This window comes from Somniosus microcephalus, chromosome 1 (assembly GCF_052327205.1).
Source record: "Somniosus microcephalus isolate GS21.2 chromosome 1, FLI_Smic_1.0, whole genome shotgun sequence".
NCBI lineage: Eukaryota > Metazoa > Chordata > Chondrichthyes > Squaliformes > Somniosidae > Somniosus > Somniosus microcephalus.
In genome coordinates, this window is record NC_140987.1 from 107,965,437 (window position 1) to 107,988,861 (window position 23,425).

General features: G+C 46.2%; 1 pseudogene; it reads left to right on the top strand.

The window, feature by feature from the left end:
• LOC147124281 (tyrosine-protein kinase transmembrane receptor ROR2-like) overlaps positions 1–22,229 on the top strand; it is a 206,450-nt pseudogene extending 184,221 nt beyond the window's left edge.
• The last annotated feature ends 1,196 nt before the right edge of the window (positions 22,230–23,425 follow it).

Consider the following 23,425-nt stretch of genomic DNA (forward strand, 5'->3'; position numbering starts at 1 on the left):
TAAGCTCTTAAAATTTTAACTTTTTTAAATAGTTAGAGAGCGCAAAAGAAAAATTGGCAAAATAAAGATAGACAAACGTAAAAATAAATGTAAATTTTTTAAAATAAGTTTTTGAAAATTTCACACTGCACAAAATTAAAATTAGTTTTCCAGGCCCTTAACATTTGTTTAGCCATCAATACACTGTTAAAACCCCATGTAGTGGCGCTTCTTAGTTTCCAAACAGGCAGCCACTGAGCTGTGGGGCTTTTAACAACGAGTAGACGCGTGTCGAAATAAAACATTCCCAAACGTAGCTTTGTCTTTTAAACTGTTTACTATAACACTTAACAAACGGAATTACAAAGCAAACACGTATAAACGAACACGGTCAAAAACTGTATTGCTCCAAACCTCACAACTTCTGCCTCCTTCAGCCACGTGCAGTTTAAACTGTAAAATGGCTGCACACCATGTGTGGCTTAGGGACTGTACCATTGTGGCAAGAATGAAGGGGGTGTCTCGGACTATACTACTGGAGCAAGAAAATAGGGGGTTTCTTAATACAATAAGTCGGTCAGGTAAATTAACTGTATTATGCCATTTAACCACTATTTTAAAGTATTTTCTTAAGCTTTCATGGCTCTTACATTCCGGCCCCTAATTGACTAGGCACATGAAGCATATCAATTACTCAAACATTAAGAGTCATAAACTAATGAGTTCAACATATTTACAATATAAGTGTCCACTTTTTTCGTTCAGGAACCTTTCACGCTGCTTCTTGTAGCAGGCAGAGCTTTGTGATCGGTCTTTCCAGGGTACTGGTCTTGGTTTGCAAACGAACGCGACGAACGACGCCTCTGGAGTCTGGCATGGTCTTAATTATTTTTCCCATCAACCAAGAATTTCTAGGGGCTGAATCGTCCACGATTAAGACAATGTCTCCGACAATGAAGTTCCTCTTTATTTTGGACCATTTTTGACGCTCCTGTAGCAGAGGTAAGTATTCTCTTGTCCATCTGGTCCAGAAAAGGTCTGACATATACTGAACTTGCCTCCACTTCCGACGGGCATACAGATCTTCCTTTTTGAAGACTCCCGGGGGCATGGCTGGCTGTGTTTTCAACAACAACAGGTGGTTCGGAGTCAGGGCTTCGAGGCCATTGGGATCATCTGATGTCTTAGTTATCGGTCGGTCATTAATGATGGCTTCGACCTCGCACAGAACGGTTTGGAGTCCCTCGTCGTCAAGCGCTTGCTGCTTCAGTACAGAACTGAGTAGTTTTCTTACGGTGCGTATCTGTCTTTCCCAGACACCTCCGTGGTGGGATGCAGCCGGAGGATTGAAGATCCACTTAATTCCTGTTTGCATCATGGCTTCCTGTATTTTAAGCTGATTCCAACCTTCAATAGCTTCCCGTAGTTCTCTCTCCGCTCTGACAAAATTAGTGCCATTATCAGAACGCATAATGGACACCTGTCCTCTTCTACAGACAAAGCGCCGCAAGGTGTTAATACAGGAATCAGTGTCAAGCGTGTGTGCCACCTCAATATGAACTGCTCTGATGGTCAAACAAGTGAAAAGCACACCATATCTCTTGACAAGGCTCCGTCCTCGCTTTACCTCGAAAGGCCCAAAATAGTCCACCCCTACGTTTGTAAATGGGGGCTTGTCTGGTAACAAACGGTCTTCAGGCAGGTCTGCCATTTGCTGCTCCCCAGCTCCAGCGTGTAACCGTCTGCAAACAATGCATTCAGAGAGTATTTTTCTTATTACGGAATTAGCTCCTGGAATCCAGTATCTTTGTCTTAGCTTCGCAAGCACGTGATTCCTCCCACTGTGTACAATACTCTGGTGTATATGCTGAAGAATGAGAGTAGCAACCCGGAGGTCCTTAGAAAGGATAGCAGGATGCTTGGCCTCCTCTGGCATAGCAGATTTGTTTAGTCTCCCTCCCACCCTCAGTACTCCATCTTGCAGTGTAGGGTCCAGCTTGTAGATATGACTACCTTTCTTGATTGGAGTATTTCGCTGTAGAGCTTCGATTTCTTCTGGGTATCTTTGTCTTTGACTGAAGCGAACTATCTCCTTCTCAGCCTTGGCCAAATCCTCCACGGTCAATGAATTCTTGCCCAATGTGGTCTTGTACTGATGCATATACTGCTGTAGAAGCATTCTCTGCTTATCAGGGTTACTTTCAGACTGACTGATAGTGGCTCGGTACTCTTTTCTCTTATCGCTCAGGTGTAGCAGCAACTCTTTCAACCTTAGAAACCATGCAACTGCTTTCCTCAACTGGTGCCATCCTGAGAAATGGCTAACAAGCTTGTTCACTGTGTCAAAGTTCTCTTTCGTATTTATGAGATTTACTGTGACTGATCTCTTGACTTCGACGTCGTCTTCAGCAATCTGACTTGGCATATCTGGTCTTTCTGGCCATGATCTCTCTGTTTCCAGCAGATAACTTGGGCCTTGTATCCAAGTTTCACTCCTCATGAAGTTTTCAGCCTTCAATCCCCGTGAGGCTTGATCTGCTGGGTTTAATGAGGTGTTTACATACCTCCATTGAGATGGTTGTGTAGCTTCTCTAATGGATGAGATTCTGTTTGCTACGAAGGTCTTGAAGCGTATCTTCTCATTCTCTATATACTTCAGCACCGTCGTGCTATCCGTCCAGAAGACAGATTCTTCTAATGGGAGCTGTAACTCTTTCCGCATCACCTGGTCAACTTTAACTGCAACAACCGCTGCCGTCAATTCCAGTCTCGGGATGGTGACCTGCTTCAGCGGAGCCACCCTGGATTTCCCCATGAGGAAGGCACAATGTTTCTGGCCCTGTTGATTTGTCAGCAAGAGGTAAGTAGCCGTGCCATAGCCGTCCACACTGGCGTCCGAGAGATGATGTAGTTGAGCCGTCTTTGTAACTCCAAAACTCGCGGGCTTGATGCATCTACTGACGTTGAAGCTAGAAAGTTGTTGCAAATCTGTCAACCATCTGTGCCATCTCTGAGCTTGACCTTCTGGGATATCTTCATCCCATCCTCTCTTGTCTCTACACAGCTCTCGTAGCATCAGCTTCACCGGCAGAATGAGTGGTGCCAGGAATCCGAGAGGGTTGTAGATGGAACTGACCACGGAGAGAATCCCTCGTCTTGTGGATGGTCTTTCGTTCACCATTATCCTGAAGTTGAACGTGTCTGACTCAATGCACCATTGTACACCAAGAGCTCTCTCGATAGGAAGGACATCGTGGCTCAGGTCCAGATCTTTGACTTCAGTGGCTCTTTCCTTTTCTGGGATAGAAGCTAGAACTGCTCTGCTGTTGCTTATCCACTTAGTCAGATGGAATCCTCCATTCGAACACAGAGTTCTAAGGTCTCTTGACAGTGCGATGGCATCGTCTTCTGTTGACACGGACTTCAGACAGTCATTGACATAAAAGTTTCTGAAGATTGTCTCCACAGCCTCTGATGGTGCTTTGCCTTTGCCATCTTCTGCAGCTTTTCTGAGAGCGTAGCTTGCACAGCTGGGAGATGATGTGGCTCCGAACAAGTGTACGGCCATTCTACATTCCACCATCGCTTGACTAACGTCACCATCTGACCACCAAAGGAAACGCAGAAGATCAGCATCTTCATCAGGGATTCTGACTTGGTAGAACATTGATTCTATGTCTGCCATCATGGCAACGAGCTCTTGTCTAAACCTAGTCAAGACGCCAATGAGGGTATTAGTAAGATCAGGACCTTGAAGCAGCTGGTCATTCAGTGAAGTTCCTCTGAATGAGGCGGCGCAGTCAAACACTACCCGGATCTTTTTCTTCTTTGGGTGATACACACCGTGATGAGGAATGTACCAGACCCTTCCATCGTCTCTGTTCAACTGTTCCTCGGGCACTTTTACAGCATAGCCTTTCGCTATGATGTTTCTCATGAAGCCTTTGTAGTCTTCGTGAAAGTCGGGGTTCTTGTTCAGCTTTCTCTTTAGACTGATGGCGCGTTGTTCTGCTATGCAGCGATTGTTCAGCATCTTCGCGGTCTGTCTTCTCAGTGGCAAACCAATGTGATAGTGGCCATCAATGAACTGTGTAGACCTTGTCATCAAATCCATGAACTGATGGTCTTCTTGTGACATCTCTGTCCTTTCCTCACAGCTGCATTCTGAGAAGTCTGCGTTGAACTGCGGTATCAACAGCTCTTCAATGCTTGCGATAGAGATGCGATTAACTGTGACGTTTTGTCGTTCCTCCTTGTTCGACTTGTTGCCATCATCTCTCCTTACCGGTCCATTGACTACCCATCCAAGGGCTGTCCTGACGGCGTAGGGTCCGTCATCCTTGCTGTTTATCACCTGCCATGGCTCCATAGTTTTGTAGGCATTGGTTCCAATTAATAGGCCAATTTCTGCTTCAATGTATGGGAGACGCACCTTTTCTAGGTAAGGCCATCTATCCACATCCTTCTGCAGGGCTAAGTTCCCTATTCTAACAGGAATCTCCCTCTGTGTGAAAACATTAGGCAGGTCTATGAAGTCCTTCTCTTCAAGTCCACACACTTCTAAGTCTGACAGGATATAACTTTACATTGACTTCTCATGACCCATGGTGCGTAATAGGATTTCTGTTCTTCTGCCTCTAACGTTCAGCTGTCGCATGAGTGATTCTGTGCAGAACGTTGCTGAGCTACCTGGATCCATGAAGGCGTAAGTCTCCACAAGCTTCTCGCTCCTCTTAGACTTGATCTTTACTGGTACGATGGCAAGAATACAGTCACTGTCACCGGCCCCAGTGAGTCCACAAGTCTCTGGTTCTAGCGACACCAGAGCACTTGAAACAACCTTCTCGTCGATATTGTTTTCTTCACCCTTCTTAGAGACTTGTTCTTCTTTATGGATATGCAGCAGACTGGGATGTTTCCGAGTGCACTCTCTGCATGTTGTTCTTTGCTTACAGTTTCTACTCAGGTGCCCCTGAGAGAGGCATCCAAAACATAGGCCGTTGTACTTCAGGAATTCGATTCTGTCCTTATGTGGCTGTGCTTTGATGTCGCTGCAGAAATCCAATGTATGATTCTTCTGGCAGAATAAGCGTGGCTTCTGAAAGGCATCAGCAGACGTCACTGTGCTACTCTTTTTGGGAGATGAGTTCTGGGGCCTTTCTTCCTCGGCCTGGGTGACGATAGTTGCAAAGCTGCTTCCCCTGGAACCACCTTTCCTGAGAGTCTTTGATTCAACAGGCTTGGCTTTCACTCTTCCATCGGTGGTCGGGCTGACATCCTGGATGTTTCCAAACAATGGGTCCCCAGCAATTTTAGCCTGTTTGTCTATGAAATTCACTAAGTCTGCAAACCTGGCTCTACTTTTCCGTCTCTCCATTATCTCAAAGGCTGTTCTTCTCCATTGTTCTCTCATCCTGTAAGGAAGCTTAGAGATGATGATTCTCATAGTCGTAGGATTGTCCATCTCTTCCATGAATTCAACATCCTCCATGGTGTTGCGACATCCTATGAGGAAAAGAACATATGCGTTCAATGCCTCTCCGTCCTCCGATCTGATCTGTGGCCACTTGGTAGCCTTTTCAATATATGCAGTGGCTATCTTCAGCTCGTTACCATAGTGCTCCTGCAGCAACTTCCTGGCTTCTATGTATCCCCGGTCCGGTCTCATGTGTTCACAGCTTCTGACCAGGTCTTGTGGTTTACCACTGGTGTACTGTCCCAGGTAGTACAACTTATCACTGCTGCTCTCTGTTTTGGAGTCAATGGCTTGTTCAAAGGATCTGATGAAGGGCTTATACTTGAGTGGGTCGCCTTGGAACACTGGTATGTCTCTTTGAGGGAGTCGAAACAGATTCTGTTGTTTTACAAGCATCTCTGTAATTTCGTTCTGATGTTGCATCACTCGGTATAGGCTTCTCCCTGTGTCTTCAGGCCTCTGGTGGTCATCAGCAGGGTCTAGTCTAGACCGTCTGACGTCTGGGGTAGCATCACGTGCTCCTGTTAGTGGAGAGGCCACTTTTCCATGCTGTAATGCCAGGGGATTGCCTTCGGGCTCTCTTGTAACTCTTGAAGGTGCCCTGGATCCAACTCTATGTGACAACATTGACTGGCAGTATTCGCTCCCGCCGTCCCGTGAGCCTTCATAATCTTTGTATGCACTCAACCTGGCGTCTGAGACCGCTATAGCTGTTTTTATCTCCAGCTGTTCTTTCTTTGCCTGCACCTGGGCCTGTTGGGCCTGTACTTGGGCCTGCAGTTGGGCCTGTTGGGCCTGTTGGGCCTGCAGTTGGGCCTCTTGGACCTGCAGTTGGGCCTCTTCCCGTTCAAGAGCTTGCTTCTCCGCTAAAGATGCTGCGCGCGCCATCAACGCCGCCCGTTCAACCTCCGCTCTCATGCGTCGCGACGAGCTTGTGGTAGAAGCGACTGACCTGCGTCCAGAAACAGAGCTACCTTCTTTTCAATTTTTGCTCGGTCTGGCGGAAGTCTCTGAAATGCTATCGTCTGGTCTGACTTCATCGTCAACTTTATCTTTCTCTGCTGTATCAGCATCTTGACGAATCTTTAACATCCACTGTTCTGTGACCTTGATATAGTCCTTAATGCTGGTTGATTTAAGATCAAACCAGTTGTGCTGATCAGCATTTCCCTCTTCTTCAGACAGAAGTGCTAACACATCTTCATTGAGTACATTAAATTCTTCATGCAGCTTGGAGAAATCGTAATACATTATGTCTTCAGCTTTCTTAATATTAGCATTATCTTCCATGAGACGATCAATTATCTTCATTTTTCCAGTTATCTGAGCTAATTTAGCCTTCCTTGCACCTATGCTTCTATGTAACTTCTCTTCCATTGCCTTTGGGGTGAGCTTTATTTCCCTCTTTTGGCCAGCAATCCTTCTGGCTGATGGAAGCTCCTGGCTCCGTAAGGCCTCGGCCATTTTACCCGCAGCTCTTATTTAGCTTCTCAATAGAATGAACAAAGCAAGTAACAGTCACTGTACCTTCGCTTTCTTATATTGTCGTCTGGCTCCGTGATCATTCATGTATACGTTTGCCGACGATTCCGTCCTTTCCTTCTTAGGGAGCAAGTTTTTGACTAATGTAGTGGCGCTTCTTAGTTTCCAAACAGGCAGCCACTGAGCTGTGGGGCTTTTAACAACGAGTAGACGCGTGTCGAAATAAAACGTTCCCAAACGTAGCTTTGTCTTTTAAACTGTTTACTATAACACTTAACAAATGGAATTACAAAGCAAACACGTATAAACGAACACGGTCAAAAACTGTATTGCTCCAAACCTCACAACTTCTGCCTCCTTCAGCCACGTGCAGTTTAAACTGTAAAATGGCTGCACACCATGTGTGGCTTAGGGACTGTACCATTGTGGCAAGAATGAAGGGGGTGTCTCGGACTATACTACTGGAACAAGAAAATAGGGGGTTTCTTAATACAATAAGTCGGTCAGGTAAATTAACTGTATTATGCCATTTAACCACTATTTTAAAGTATTTTCTTAAGCTTTCATGGCTCTTACACCCCAGTTACGCCTAATCCCTTTGCATCTAACTTTTAGTGGGGAATTTAACAGCATACTTACTTTGGAAGAGCAGTTTTTCACCAGTTTTAATGATTTGTGAGGTTTCACTAATTGTGGGAGGGGGTGGCACAACACAGCCAGTTTTGGAGCTTTCATTGACAGACCGCAACTTCGGGATTTCTGCATGCGCGTGCACCAAATCCTGAAGTTACGGTCAGTTTCAAAAGTCATCCTGACTGCAAATACCGGGCTACTACCTTTTTAAATTATATATGAGGTTGCAAATCAACCCCTTCATTGTTCTCATTTAAATACATCTAGTTGTATTGGCCCAAATATTGCGGTCGGCAGCGCAGTATGGAGTATGTCACTGACCTCAGAAAAGTATACGAACTTACCCTGTGTGAGGCCCAGAACGTAGACTTCCTCTTTGATGCTGCAGAGTTGTGCGCAGCGTATTACATCACGGAGGCCAGGAGCGCAGCATACAGCCTGTGTGTAAGGGAAGACATGCCTACAAAATCTGTCAAAACTAAGCCACGCGTACAGAAATTTCTTCCCGTCTTTTCCATTGAAGTTACATTTTAAAAACTTTTAATTAAACTGCTACTTGGACTTATTTCATATATCAGCATTTTATTAAAATTATGTAACAAAATACCAACAATAATTTGGCATCTGTTTTTCACTTGAAGGTTAAAAAGATAATTTGATGTCAATGGAAAGATTCTCGTTCTTTGACCGTATACTAAAGTGAAATAAATCGTTTAGCTGTTCAACCTTCTATTAGCTGGTTTGTGCTGCCAATTCCACTGGCTTTTAGTTTGTGCTCACAGACCTGCCAGGCAGGCTTCATTCTATCACAAAGCCTTCCTTTGCAAGAGATTTAAACCAGACCAGATTCCCCAGGAATTACAGTGCTGGGTAGTAGCTGTGGACTGATATCTCCCTATCTGTATAAACAAGTACCTGGTTAAGGTTCAGACACAATGGACCACACGCATCATCACTTAACAGACACTTTGCATATAGATGCACGGATATGTGCGTGAAAACTTAGTTCACTGTTTTCTTTTCCCTTGTATCATCATGTAACCTGGATTCATGCTCTTATTAGCAGGTTGCTGGAAACATATACACTGGTTAATCAACGTACCATTTAACCTGCTGTTGTCAGGTCACCTCACACACTCTTTCCTCAGTAAACACATACAAGCAGCACAGTTTCTATCACTTGGAAAGTGTATTAAACATTGTTATTTATAATTTCATATTAAGAATCATACAATTGGAGTGCAGAAAACATTGCTAATTTTAAATATTAATTGTCATATTTTATATATGTTTTAATGTTGCCACTAGTTAAATGTATTTTGTTGTGAAGTGATACCAGAATGGTTAACAATCCTTTCAGATACACTCAAATGGTTTCCTTTCACTGTGAAACAGGCTCCTGCGCCTGCTTTCACTAACCATAACATTTTCGGACATAATTGCTGGGCAGTTGGGTGTACCTTGACAGATTGTAAATTTGGGATTTAGCGCATGCACAAATCCCAAACTTGCGGTATATTTCATAGGTGGTATGATGGCATAGCCTCAGAGTACGGCGTCATACCCACCGCAAAATCTGCCCCATTGTTTGTTTTTACATTTTTAAAGTATTTTTATACCATTGTGTGTGCCGTACAAACTGATTTTCTACATGTTCAAAGAGTCAACATTTTTCAGTGGCACTTCGGTTTAGTTCTTGAATTGTAGTCATTGCTTGTGGTAACTGCTGTACTTTCTCTTTCTGTTTTGTAAGTGCTGTTTAATGATTTAGGGTTGTTGTCTTGGATTATATATCGATAAAACAAAGGTAATTTACCTTTATTAATGCCAAATTTTAAAATAAAAATTCCTTTAAGATTTTGATGCTTTATTTGTAGACAAGAGCAGCAGCATTTAAAAGCTCATACAAAAACACAAGCAGAATTGCCCAAGTTTAGTGTTTACCTATTTGTATGCCTCGTGCTGTCATACATGCCTTGTGATGTTATCTGTGTCTGGATTTGACTTTCTGTCTGCCAGGATTTTGATCAAGAGCTCTATCTTTTTCTTCCCCAGCTTGGATTGTACAGGAAACTCTTTTTTATCAGGCATCGACGGGACCGGCGTGGTGCCGGTTTATCAATAAGTCCAGATTACAGAGAGGTTTTGTAAAAGGTATGAGAGCCACAGATCCAGGCGTCCCTGTTGCTATGCAACAGGTGCAGGAACCCTGGCCACAAGATCCAGGCATCCCTGTTGCTGTGCAACAGGTGCAGGAACCCTGGCCACAAGATCCAGGCATCCCTGTTGCTATGCAACAGGTACAGGAACCCCGGTTACAGGGCCACAAATCCAGGAACGGCCACTGATATGAAGTAAAACTTACCTGAATCTACTCCTGAATTTTGCTGGTGAACAGAGATTTCTGGTTATTTAGGTGCTGGTAAATCGAGAGTTTCCTGTACATGGCCACCATTTACAGTGACTGAAATATTGATGCTGCCTGTATTTGTAATAAATGGGTTTACGTAGGCTGCTCGAGGAAACTATGGGGGTGAAATTCAACTTTGGCGGTAGTGCAAAACGGGCAATATCAAATCGGCGGTGTGTTTTTCTTTTCTATTGAAGTCAGTGGAAAAGAAAATCGGGCAGTGTGGAAACGGGCTGCTGATTCGCTATTGCCTGTTTTGCATTACCACCAAAGTCAAATTTAACCCCTGTTTTGTCTTTCTATTTCAAATGAACTGGTTGCTGCAGTATGTTGACAAGAAGGAGATACCATTTTATGTACTGCTGGTGTGTCATTTTTAAGTTTCTAAATTCAGGAGAAATGCAATTGGAATTTATGGACAATAAATAGTTGGAAATGGAGGAGTCATAAAAGTTCTAATTTTAGCTTCGAAGTGAATAACATTACAGGGGTTCCTGCTCGTCAGATTTTCTGGCCTATGAGGAGATCTGCAGAGTTTGCTTAAGCTCAGCTTGTCTTTTGTCTCCTGTTATTCCTCAACTCCCTTTATAAAATTAATAAATAAAATGTAATTGTCTTGCTTTACTTTATTTTCCTTCTTTATTTGTCTTTCTTTCTCTATGTTTCTACTGTATTCCCCCCTCTGTGCCAGCACCTTGCTCTCTCCTCACCAATCTATGGGGGATAAATTTGGTATCGCCCCACTCGGGGCGCTAGTATTGGCGGTACGCAACTTATCGCCACCTCGAGCGATATTGGGTTGCAGCGCCCCTGAAGGTGATTGCGGCGCTAAATCAGGCGCTGCACGGTACACTTAAGGCGCTAACCCGTCGGCGCTACTCAATTTCTCGGCAGCCGGACGCAGCGCAGGTGCTGTCAATAATCGATTTCCCCGAGACACGCTGGCGCCGGCCAGCTCTTAAAGGGGCAGGTCAATTAACATCAGCAGCCACACTCTACGCCTTGTAGGCCTCAAAATCGGTGGTGACCTACCTGTGGCATTCAAAACTTCCAAGACATGGAGAGGGTCAGGCAGAGAGTGGAGCGCTTTAGCGATGGGGCATTGGATGATTTGGTTGGCGCAGTGGAGCGCCGGCGAGCTGTGCTGTACCCTGAGAATGGCAGGAGGCCTCATCAGAGCGAATACCACAGAGCTTGGAGGGATGTTGCCCAAAGAGTCACCTCCAGCAGCGTGGTGCCCAGGACTCCTGTGCAATGCAGGAAGAAGTTCAACGACCTCACTCGGGTCATTAGGGTGAGTGCCTTTTTCACATTCATCTTCATCCCTCCATCTGCAGCTGACTTTATGGCCAGAGGGTGCGCGAAGTCCCAATGGCCATCTGCCAGCCAGCACCCATGGCCCTCTCTGGAAACACACACGCACATTCAGCTCAGTACATAATGTAAAGGCTATTCTACCATGGGGGGCATGTAATGTCAGCTCAGGGCAGCATGTTTCATCACTTTCCGTCCTTTCTCCTGCAGGCCAAGCTGGCCAGGAACCGTAGGGAGCAGCTTCGTACCGGAGGAGGCCGGCCTCACCTGCAGACCCTCACAGACCTCAAGGAGCGAGTCCACCAGATTGTTGGAAGCTGGATGAATGGTCCTGTCACCTCTGGAGCTGCCGACCCCATTGTGCACAGCGATGGTAAGGTCATCACCTTTTTGAGCTCTCTCCTTCCACTTGTTCCCCCCACCAGCATGCTTTTTCACTTTGGACCCAAGTCAGTGCATTGCAGCACTCATGCATCCCTTGCTGCCACCCTGTCCTTTCGCTAAAGCCACTCTTCAACCTCCCTGCTTTCAGATGCTGCATCACCAGCTCGGGAGCCGGGCCCTCAAGCTGCCACTGCCACTGACTCCGGAGGCGATGAGCAGTAGGAAGCCGGACCATCCCTACCACCCTCAGGCGAGCCAGCCCCTCTGCAGACTGGGGAGACTACTTCCCTGGAGGGGAGCGGGGGGGATGCTCTGAGGAGGAACCAGCGGGCTGCAGCAACGCAAGGGGAGTAGGGAAGCTCGGGGCCATCTCCCCGGAGGGCGAGTCAGGCCGTGAGTGCTGCTGCACAGAGCGCAGAAGAGGTGCGTGCCCTCACAGAAGTGAGCGCCCAGGCTGGGCTGAGGCACACTGAGCTCATGGCTGCAGTGGCAAGGATGCCTGAATCCATCGAGACACTGGCAAGGAGTGTCCAAGACTTCGGCGCAGCACAGGCAAGGAGTGCGCAGGACTTCGGGACAGCACTGGAAAGGACTGTCCAGGGCTTCGGGACAGCACTGGAAAGGACTGTCCAGGGCCTCGGGACAGCACTGGAAAGGACTGTCCAGGGCTTCACCGAAGCACTGGCACCAGCCACGCAACTGCTGAGTGCTGCCACGCAGTCACTCGCTGGTCTAATGCAGACGCAGATTGAGGCCACGCGACCACTGACTGCTGCCACCCTCGCTGGATCAGGCAGGATTACCCGGGGCCCTTGCAGCACAACAGCAGGCCAGCAATCTGTGGACCATCCGATTGCTGCACATGCTGCGGTGCTGCTCCGTCAGAGTGCCAGTGTGTCAGCCGACCAGGGAGCTGCTGTCCACTCTCAGGATGACAGCATTCCTGATGCCACCGCTGGCACGTCTCCACTGCAGCTGCCACCACCTGCAGGACAGACTGCTTCCACCCATGCACAGATGGAGCAGTCAGCAGCCGGGCCCTCCAGGCCCAGAGGTCGTCCAGCCCGTCCCTCAGGGGCATCTGCACTTTCGGACAGTCAGCAGGCCTCCCCCAGCCTTGCTGCGGCCACTGGGGTCCCATTACGGAGGAGCTGCAGGGAGGGAAGGGGCCAATCTCGCAAGAGAAGCAGATCACCATCAAGGGGGAAAGAGTAGAAGGTGATGCTGAAACGACTTATTTGTAGAAATCAAGGCCGAGGATGCTGGTCTGAATGTTGGTTATGTTCTGGACAGTCTCCCGGGTGTGCGAGGTACTTATGTGTCAGTGTGTTAGTTTTGCTTTCAGTTGCCATTGCTTTGTCTTGTTGGAAGGAAGCACATTTTGTACAATAAAAAACTTTCTTTATTTACAATGGCCATGTCTGCTATTTACATGCATTTTGCCCTTCACAGGCTTTGGGGTATCAGAACGGTTCCATTCGTCTTCTTGGAATGTCAGCATGCATTCCGTGAGAGGGGCCTAGAAGCGACTTCTGATCAGCCTCTGATGGACGGCCCTTCCAGTTTGTGCCTCCCTCCCATCATGGTCCTGCTCCTCCTCCTCCTCCTCCTTCTCCTCCTCCTCTGCTGGTGCTTCAATGTCTAGTGGCATTGGCTGGGTCCGTAGGATAGCGAGGTTATGGAGCATGCAACATACAACCACGAAGTGGGAGACTCGCTCATGCGAGTACTGCAGGGCTCCTCCGGAATGGTCCAGACAGCGGAACCGCTGCTTCAGCATGCCGATTGTGTGCTCCACAATGTTCCTCGTCGCCTGATGGCTCGCATTGTAGTGTTCTTCAGCAGGGGTGCTGGGCGAATGGAGCGGGGTCATCAGTCACAGGCACAGAGGATAGCCCTTGTCCCCGAGAAGCCAGCCTCCTGGGTGAGCCGGGGCCTTGAAAAGGTCTGCAACAGAAGTCTGGCGCAGGATGAAGGCGTCGTGGCTGCTGCCTGGGCACTGCGCATTCACTGCGAGGATCAGCTGTCGGTAGTCACAGACCAGCTGGACATTCAAGGAATGGAACCCCTTGCGGTTGCGGAACTCCTCCGGATTCAATACAGGCGCCCGCAATGCCACATGCGTGCAGTCGATGGCACCCTGCACCATGGGGAAGTCCGCTATTGCTGCGAAGCCCTCTGCGCGCTCCCGCTGCTTGTCCGGGGTCATTGGGATGGAGATGTACTGCCGCCTCCTTTTAAACAGGGTATCAGTCACTTGACGGATGCAGCAATGCACCGCAAACTGCGAGATGTTGGCTATATCCCCAGTTGCGGCCTGAAAGGAGCCGCTTGCGTAGAAATTTAGGGCAACAGTCATCTTCACAGCCACCGACAGAGATGTCCTGCACCTTATCTGAGGCTGCAGATCTGGCTGAAGCAGGTGGCACAGCTCAGTCACCACCTCCTTACTAACGCGCAGCCTTCTGATACACTGCTTCTCCGACATGTTCAAGTAGGAAAACTGCTGTCGGAAAACCCTGGCAGCGTAAGGTCTGGTGTGGCGACGTCTGTTGGCCCTCCTCCGTCTGGCCAGGCCTGCCCCTCTCTCCCTGCATCTCTGTGCCCTTTCCAGATGATTTAGCAGCAGGACGTTCCCCTCCAAGGCAGCCCCCATAATAAGTGCGCACAGAAAGTCTCCCCGATTGATATGCTCACCAACAGCAAGGTAATGGTCAGAAGGCTGAAGTTCTTCTGCCAGCGCTGGCTCAGTGGTGAAATGGCTCTCAGTGTGCAGCTCAGCAACTCTCTCTAACTCTCGAAGAAGTTGTGCTCCAAAAATGGCTGCCGCTTTTATACCACAGCAGTCCCCTTTAAAGAACGCCCCCCCCCCCAGCCCCACAGTGACTGGGGAACGTTCCAGGTAAGCTGTCCTTATTAGCGCCAGGCGGAACGGAGGGGCGCACCACTGAATTTCCGGTCCGGGGCGCCCAAAAGGCGTTGTACACTGAAATGACGTCATGATCTGCCTGCGCCCGTGAGCGGGCGCTAAGGTTTAGCGCCGGCGCAAAATGTCCGCTCAATATGGGAGGAGGCGCAGGGTTCGCTGCGCCCAGGCGCTAGTTGGTTACTGCCCCACTTCTCGGCCTCTTTAGGCACTAATGGGTGGCGCAACAAACTGAATTTCTCCCCCTATAGGTCTTGGATGAGCATGTTATTAATAACACTGTGACATCACTACAACTGATGCTGCTGTCATTGCTGATGTACTATTTTACAGATTCAGAACTTTATTTCAGTCATTTTTGAGATGATGAGAAACCCTCAAATGAATAGCAGATATATACGTTTTGCAAGGTAGGTTTTCAAGCCAAATTTTATTGAATCATTTGGCACATCAAGCCACTTCATTCTACAGATCAGATTAACTTTACTTAAGTACTATTTGCATAAATGTTGTTTACTTGACACATGCAATGTCCTGTGTTTGAAACATACAGCAATGTACAATTTTTAAGCTCACAATTAGTATTAGTAAGGGGCCGCTGTTCCAAGTGTGACTGTAGAGTTGCATATTTACTTCCTGTAGTATAGAGACACCGGCCCCGATTTTCGGGCAGCTGTCGGGCGGCTTTTCATGCGGCCGTGGTCCGAAAATCGCGGAAAAGGCGGGTCAGGACCCCCCCGCCTGATTTCCCGCCCCGTCCGACTTTCGGACTGCCGTTTTCACGCGCCCCGCTTCAGTCCCGCCCGCCGCTGGCGGGACTGCTCGTCGGAGCACTAACAAGCAATTATCTGCTTGTTGAAGTGGATTTTCCCGTGCCGTTGCGACTTTGGGGCTTTCCCCACCTGAAACCCGCCTGCGGAGAACCCCGCCGATGAGAGCTGGCGTGAAAACAGCTGGCTTGCTTGCTTGCAGCAGCAGGTTGCTGAGGGCTGAAGATATTTAAAGATGCAGCATTTGCAGGCTGCAGGACCTTGTTGATCAAGGCTTGGGGGAACTCTTTGAAGCCTTAGGAGCAGCTGCAGAAAGCTGGAGCCTCACACACTTCTTCAGTGTGAGCTCCTGGGAAGCCCCTCTCACCACCCTAAGTCAGGACCTCCTCAACCAAGGCATCTGCTAGAAGCATGGGAGACCTTTGGCACCTTCCCTTCCTGGCATTAGAGGATCTCCAACAGCAGAGGTGGCAGCAGCAGAACCAGGAACAGCAGGATGATTACCAGGAGCACCAGGCTGCTGCTCACTCACCTGAAGCTGCACAAGCCAGAAGGGGCCAGCGCTTGGAAGTGGCTTGAGAGCACCTTGCTGTGCTTTAGGGGGCCAGTGGGACCCGTTTCTGCACTGGCAGTCCTACTCAGAAGGACTTCCATGAAGATCTGGTTTCTCTGTTCAACAGATGGCCAACGCTCCTCAAGAGATGTCATTCTCTTATGAGCACTCACCATGTTTTCCCTACCCTGGCGACTTATCTCCTCCATGGATGTTGCCAACCTTTCCATGGTGATGCGTTCATGCACCAATGACTCCACAAAGGCTCTGCTCATGGTCGCTATGGACTCCTCCATTCGCTCCACACTCGCAGCGACCCTGGAGACAAAACCTGCCAGAGACTCCTGCATCTGTGCATGGAGATCCATCACCTCTTCTCTTGCGGATGGACCCAGAGGCAGAGGGTCGAGATGCAGCACAGCTGAGCTGAGCTGGCAGAGCCCTGTGCCCTCCGACGAGGACTCTCCACTGCTGTCCCTGTCTCCAGAATCTGCTGAGGCTCACTTGTCAGCTGTGAAACACCAGGTGACAACACTACTCTATGTCCCAAAGGTCCCCCCGAGGTGTGAGTGTCTGCGTTGGTGCTGGGTGCGCTTACTTCTGCTGACGCTGCACCCTCAGAGGTTGGAGCTTCCTCTGAGGAGTCTGGCTGCACAGCCTCTTCCTCCTCCACAGTGAGGACGGGGGCTCTGGATGGTACTGTGGGGGAGTAAAGGAAGGAGTTAGAGATGTAATGCCAAGGTTCCTCTGGTGACTCCCAGCAAGTTGGCATCTGCTGACACCTGCATCCATGCAGCATTGGTCTCAGTGGGAGGCCTCTTCCTCCCTGACCTAGGGAAGAGGACCTCCCTGTGGGCCCTAACCCCATCCAATAATGCCTGCAGTGAAGCCTCGTCGAATTTGAAGGCAGCTCGGGGTATGGCACTGGCCACAGCTGCTGCAGGCTCCTTATGCCATCCTGTATGGTTCATTTGGAAGCCTTCAGAGGATGCAGTGCTTGCCATGGACCTTGAAAGCACCACGAATGATGACATCATACTGTGGGGATTTCTGACTCGATTTAGACAATTAGCAAGGCTTCCCACATGCTGGGAATTAATTGGCCAATTGAGGGAAAATTGCGTGGGGCTGGCTGACACTTTTTTATGTGTGTCAGAAACCCCACATTCGGGGAAATCCGACCATTTCCCACACAAGCCGAAAATCGGGGCCACCATGTGGTAAAGTGAAGCAATTTCTGCCCTGCAGATATTTGAGATGCTTGTGACAATTGAATAATGGAATGACAGCAATGGAATTTATTTACAGGCACGATCTTACAGAATGAAGATCTAAAGTTCTTAATCATGAAGCTGCTGAATCTCTTGGGTGTCTGTGTTGTATTTTGCTACAATACATTTCCTTGGAAGTGGTATGGGATGCTGTCTGCACCCACCATGCAATGCTTCATCCTTCAATAAGGATAGACAGACTTCAGTGTCACTTTGCAGCTTGGCAAATGAAGGTGCCTCTGTTGATGCTGGTATTATCAGTTCTCATGGCTTGGTAGCAAATTAGTAAAATATGGATTTGAAGGTGGAAATCAAACTGGATATTCTGGCTGGCAGTGAAGAAGTCCTATACTTAAACCAAACAACAATTTTCAGGTTTCAAGAGCTAACAGTGCTACCTGTGTTGTAAACTATTATTTTTTTGAAATTGAAACCATAAGAATTATATATGTAACAATTTGTTTTTAACTATTCTATATACAGTATCAGGATCTAAACAAAATCAGCGGTTTATATAAAGTAAAAGTGAACAAACTATTTCAAGATCAACAATTACTGTTCAAGATCATCAGTGTTAAAATTGTAAACTTTTCTGGCATTGATAAAACAGTACTATTAAGTGAACAAATAGTGGAGTTCAACCAATCTTGTGTTCTGTTTAAAAGCAGCTATTTTTGTTTAAATAAGGATGTCATTGGGTGGAACCCATGCTAAACTGTAATTTTGTTGAATCATCTAAAATTAAAACCCTATATGCACATGTAAGCTTTATGCTTTATTTTAATCAGTAAAGAACCTAGGGTTTAAAAATTAAATTCCACACATTTTCTTGAATAATGCTTTGATATTTCATTAAAATTGTTATCTCCAATCTGAAGATTAACATTATGTACATGAATTATTTTTGAATTTAGACAGGTTGCAGCTAGAAGTAAGTTAATGTGATTCTTAATCAAACAAAAAGTATATATAAAACTGGGACAAATGATTTATTGTAATGATGTGTTTGATAATTATAGGTTTTATATAGCACTGCTTTATAAATTAAATTGTGTGCTTCCCATTTCTGCTGCATTTACTATGATTGGTACTTCCACCCATCTCTCGGATCAGTGCTCAAAATTTGCCATTCCCTCTTTCTGTCACTTTGTATTCCCTCTCTGCGATGATAATTCCCGTAGTCCCAAACCATGTGAATTGTACCGGGATAAATGCGAAATTCTGGAAAATGATCTGTGCAGAACAGAATACATTATCGCAAGGTCAAACCCACTCATTCTTATGCAGCTTCAGTTGCCAAACTGTGAAGATTTGCCACTGCCTGAAAGCCCAGTGGCTGCAAATTGTGTAGGAATTGGAATTCCTGTGGATAGGATTAACAGATATAAGTATGAAAGAGATTTGGTTTGTCTTGACTAATCCATTCAATCATTGTTTTTACTGTTGTTCTCTGATGAAAATAATCCCTCAGACAATTGAACTGTTTGAGCACTCACACTGATGGACCTCAAGTGAAAATCCCAGGTTCAGCCCACAGACTAATGGAATACAGTAAGCGGCAATTTCAAATGTCAGTAAACAGGACTTTCTAGCTGTGCAGAGGAGCAAACGATCCTGTCACCCCCTTTTCATGTTCTGCTGAAGCACATAAGTAGTAGATTACTTTGAGGTTGATTATATGTAGCTCACATCAACAGTCCGAGGAGAGGAACATTATACCATATAACCAACAATGCATTGTTCTGCTGTTTAATCAGGAAGCATTTCTTCCTGTGTTCCTTTAAGGTCAAAAATTTTAACTGTTATTAAATAATCACTAGGTGAGTTTAGTCAGAGTTCAATTACGATTCAGACTCCATGTCAGAAGACTGAGCTTTTTTGAGTGTGGTTGATTAAGTCATTCAGTTTATAGACACTCTGGCTCCTTGTCAAATGACTGCTGTTGTTTTTTTGGAAATATGATACAGAAATTTGAGTGCAAGCAACTGGATATAGTTGCTTTTTCATACAAATACTGAAATTACTTCAGATAGCTTTGTTTTATTTCTGTTAAATCAAATTTATCAGGCTACGAATAGCTGAAGAATAGATGCATTATTCCCAATTTTAAAAATATCATGCAGCACTGTAAGTTTTGGGAATTTTTACCTGTATGGCCTGGAAAGAATTTTGTCTTACTTCATATTATTTATTGCTATAAAGGTTAGTTTCCACTTACTAAGGATGTTGATTAAGTTGGTTCCTGGAGTAGGGTACCAGATAGGCCAGCCATTTATAGACTGTGTGCTTTTGCATGTTACTTTATGCACGCTAAGCCAGAATCTTGTACTAGGCTTTTCCCAAATGTAATGTTTCAAAGTTTGTTGCTATAGTCTCTCTGGTAACAGATTCGAGAAGGGCGTCTAAAATGAGTTTCAAATATATGTAGACTTCAAGATTAGTTCAGTTTGTATTTAAGTGATTATTCCAATGCACTCCTGGCTGGCCTTCCACATTCCACCCTATGTAAACTTGAGGTCATCCAGAACTCGGCTGCCCATGTCCTAACTCGCACCAAGTCCCGTTCACCCATCACCCCTGTGCTCACTGACCTACATTGGCTCCCGGTTAATCAGCGCCTCGATTTCAAAATTCTCATCCTTGTTTTCAAATCCCTCCATGACCTCGCCCCTCCCTATCTCTGTAATCTCCTTCAGCCCCACAACCCCCCGAGATATCTGCGCTCCTCTAATTCTGCCCTCTTGAGCATCCCTGATTATAATCGCTCAACCATTGGTGGCTGTGCCTTCTGTTGCCTAGGCCCTAAGCTCTGAAATTCCCTGCCTAAACCTCTCCGCCTCGCTACCTCTCTTTCCTCCTTTAAGACACGCCTTAAAACCTACCTCTTTGACCAAGCTTTTGGTCACCTGTCCTAATTTATCCTTAAGTGGCTCGGTGTCAAATTTTTGTCTTATAATACTCCTGTGCAGCGCCTTGGGATGTTTTACTACATTAAAGGCGCTATATAAATACAAGTTGTTCTTGTTGTTGTTGAAAGTTCCTTGTTTCTCCTATTTCTTATCACTGTTGCATCAGTCACCTGTTTATTGTTTAATAAATTTGCTTCATATTTTAAACTTTAAATGAGGTCTGCTGTGAGAATTGTCCACTTTCGAAGACTGAAGTGAAATTTTAAGGTGGCATAAGATAGTCCAGTACTTGACAGGAATGACCAGTTTGCTGTTCATTTACCTGGGTGTGTTACTGAAACATTACAAAGATCTCAAGGCAAAGATAGATGCAGTCAAAGGTTTGGGAATTTGTAATTCACACATGAAAAGGTGCTAAGATAATGAGAACTGAAATAAGGTTAAAAAGATCAAAGTTTGGCGGGGTAATATGATCGCCTGTCTTCTTGATGTGGGTGTAATTTACGACCATGACATCGAGTCAGAAATGTATTTGGAGAGTCACACAAATATTTCTTCTGAATAGAAAATTAACCATGTTTTCTCATTTATTACACTTGTTTTTAAAATGAGAAAAGGTGTAAAAGTCAAACTTGCGACTTTTATGAAAATGTGTGGTAAAATGTCAGTGCAGAATTTATCCTCTCCTGACCAATGTTCCCTCTAATTTTCTTTTGGCTGGGCAGCCCATTCACAGTTCTGCACATGCGCGAAATTTAACCTTGGAAAAGCTGTTCCAGGGCTGCGCAGGACCGGCAAAGAGCTGGCTTGGCGAGAACGCTGCTCTTGACCCAATTCACAGGTCTTAATAGTGTGGTGAAAATGGGACTTGGGTGCTGGACATTGTAGTAAATGTTACATAGAGCAAGATAACTCCATAGGTGGTGGTTTGGCTACAATGACTAAAGTATTTTTTCCATTGTGGGGAGACACACCTCCTTACAGCAGTCTGTTATAATTAACAAGGTCACTGGCTACATTCCCAGTTGGCTGTGTATCATGGCTCCATTTAACTAATGGATAAAAACCTTTTTTAGTGCATTCCTCAAAGCCATGTCATTGACCAGCAACCAGGATGCTAGCAAGTGGAAATTAGTCCATGGTACAGCACTACCAATACTCTGTGGGTGAGAGCAACGCTACCCAAATTAGATGGCACATGTATGACTTTTGACACTTGTTTCCTTTTTATTTTATAGAAAGAATCCTTCTGATTTCATGTGTCTGACTTTATAACTAACCATCAGGTTGAAAATGACACTTGTAAGGCTAATTTGCCAATGTATTTGTAAATTGCAGTGTCCTTAACTGTTTTAATGAAAATTGCTTTAGAAGTTTATCTTTTCTATGAAATCGTGAGCTTCTTAACTGATTTAGATAAATAGAAGGAAATGGACAAAGAAAGTAAGGACAATGAGAGCTGAGAAACTTTCATCTACATAGTTTGCATATGTAGCAACACCCATCAGGCCAGATATCCATTCTTGGGTTGACTATATTTAAAATTAGATTATTGGATACATTATTATTGAAAAACACAGCATAAAACCAGAAATATTTTCAATCTTAAAACTTAGACATTGCAGCCACTTTGAGCCACTATATCATGTGGATTTTATTACTGGGTTAACCATCAGAGAGATAAAATTGACACTGCAGGCAAAGCAAGAGTAAAAATTAGGTGTGATTGAAGGATGTACAACAGAAGAACCAGCATTAATTGCAGGAACAAACAGGAATGGAGCTCTGAGCATTGAATAAAAATGTACTTTATTAAGTCTAGTGTGCTCTATATGCTAAATGTATCTTTGTTTAAGTTGGCCATACAGATCATAAATGCTACAGTGGTAGTGGAGAAGATTACAGAGGAACTGTCAGTGTGACCAAATCAGGATACAAGTGCCAGTTGTGGAATTCCCAATATCTCCACGCTCATCAGTTCAGCAGCTTGGAGTATCCAGAACTTGGAGGTGGCCACGCTTACTGTTGAAATCCTGGTGGACAAATGGATGGACCATGGTGCTACACACAGAGCGAAGCTCGTCTTGAACTCTGTGATATCCCTGCCTGCCATCTGCTTTAGTAGCCTGTTTCATGATAACCTAACCTGCCCCATAAAACCATATATTGATATTTTTGGTAATATGGTACCACAGTGAAACCTGTACAAAGGGACACCTGCAAAAAACAGACACCTGCAAAAAACAGACACTTAATGACAGTCCCAAATAACTTGCATTTTAATAGAATCATAGAATAGTACTGCACAGATTAGGGCCATTTGGCCCATCAAGTCTGTGCCAGCTCTTTCGAAGAGCAATCCAGTTAGTCCCACTCCCAAGCTCTTTCACCATATGATGTGCCTCAATAATTCCGAGACTCGAAGGTAGCAGAACAAAACAAGGCTTTTATTAACTTAGAACGAAACACGTAAGCGAGAGAGATGTCGTCCTTCTGGAGACTGGGGCTGGACTGAAAGCTAGCTTACAAACGGGGCCAGGTATGGGCGGAGCCCTACACACAGCACATTCCAGTATACAATACAGCACATTCCAGTACACAATACAATGAGGTCTGGGGGAAGGGAAATGACACTGAAACCAATCTCAGTCACAGGCAGTGATGAATGGAAATATTTCATCACATTCACCCCTTCTATAGATTTAGTCTGTTCGGGGGTTTGATAGTCCTCTGCGACCGACGTGACTGTTGCGGTGCCGCGGGTGTCGGCTGGGTGTCCCCGGTAGCCTCCTGGGTCTCTGCCGGGGGTGCCGCCAGGGTTGTTGAAGGGGTAGTTGGTGGGGGTGCCGTTGGTCGGTGTTCTTCCGGGGTTGATGAAAGAGTAGTGGGTGGGTAAGAGTTGCTGTGATCGTCGTTGCCGCTATTGCCGTGGTTGTTGTCGATGCCGGCTGGGGCGACGTCTTTTATGGACACGGTGTCCTCCCTTCCGTCGGCGTGCCGGACATATGCGTATTGGGGGTTGGCGTGGAGTAGGTGTACTGGCTCCACGAGAGGGTCCGTCTTGTGGCCCCTCACATGCCTTCGCACGAGTACCGGACCTGGGGCGGAGAGCCATGACGGCATGGATACGCCTGAGGTGGATTTCCGGGGAAAGACAAACATTCGTTCATGAGGCGTGGTGTTAGTGGCCGTACACAATAGCGACCGTATCGAATGGAACACATCCGAGAGGACTTCCTGCCAGCGGGAGATAGGGAGGCCCTTGGTCCTTAGAGCTAGAGTGACTGCTTTCCATACTGTCCCGTTCTCTCGCTCCAC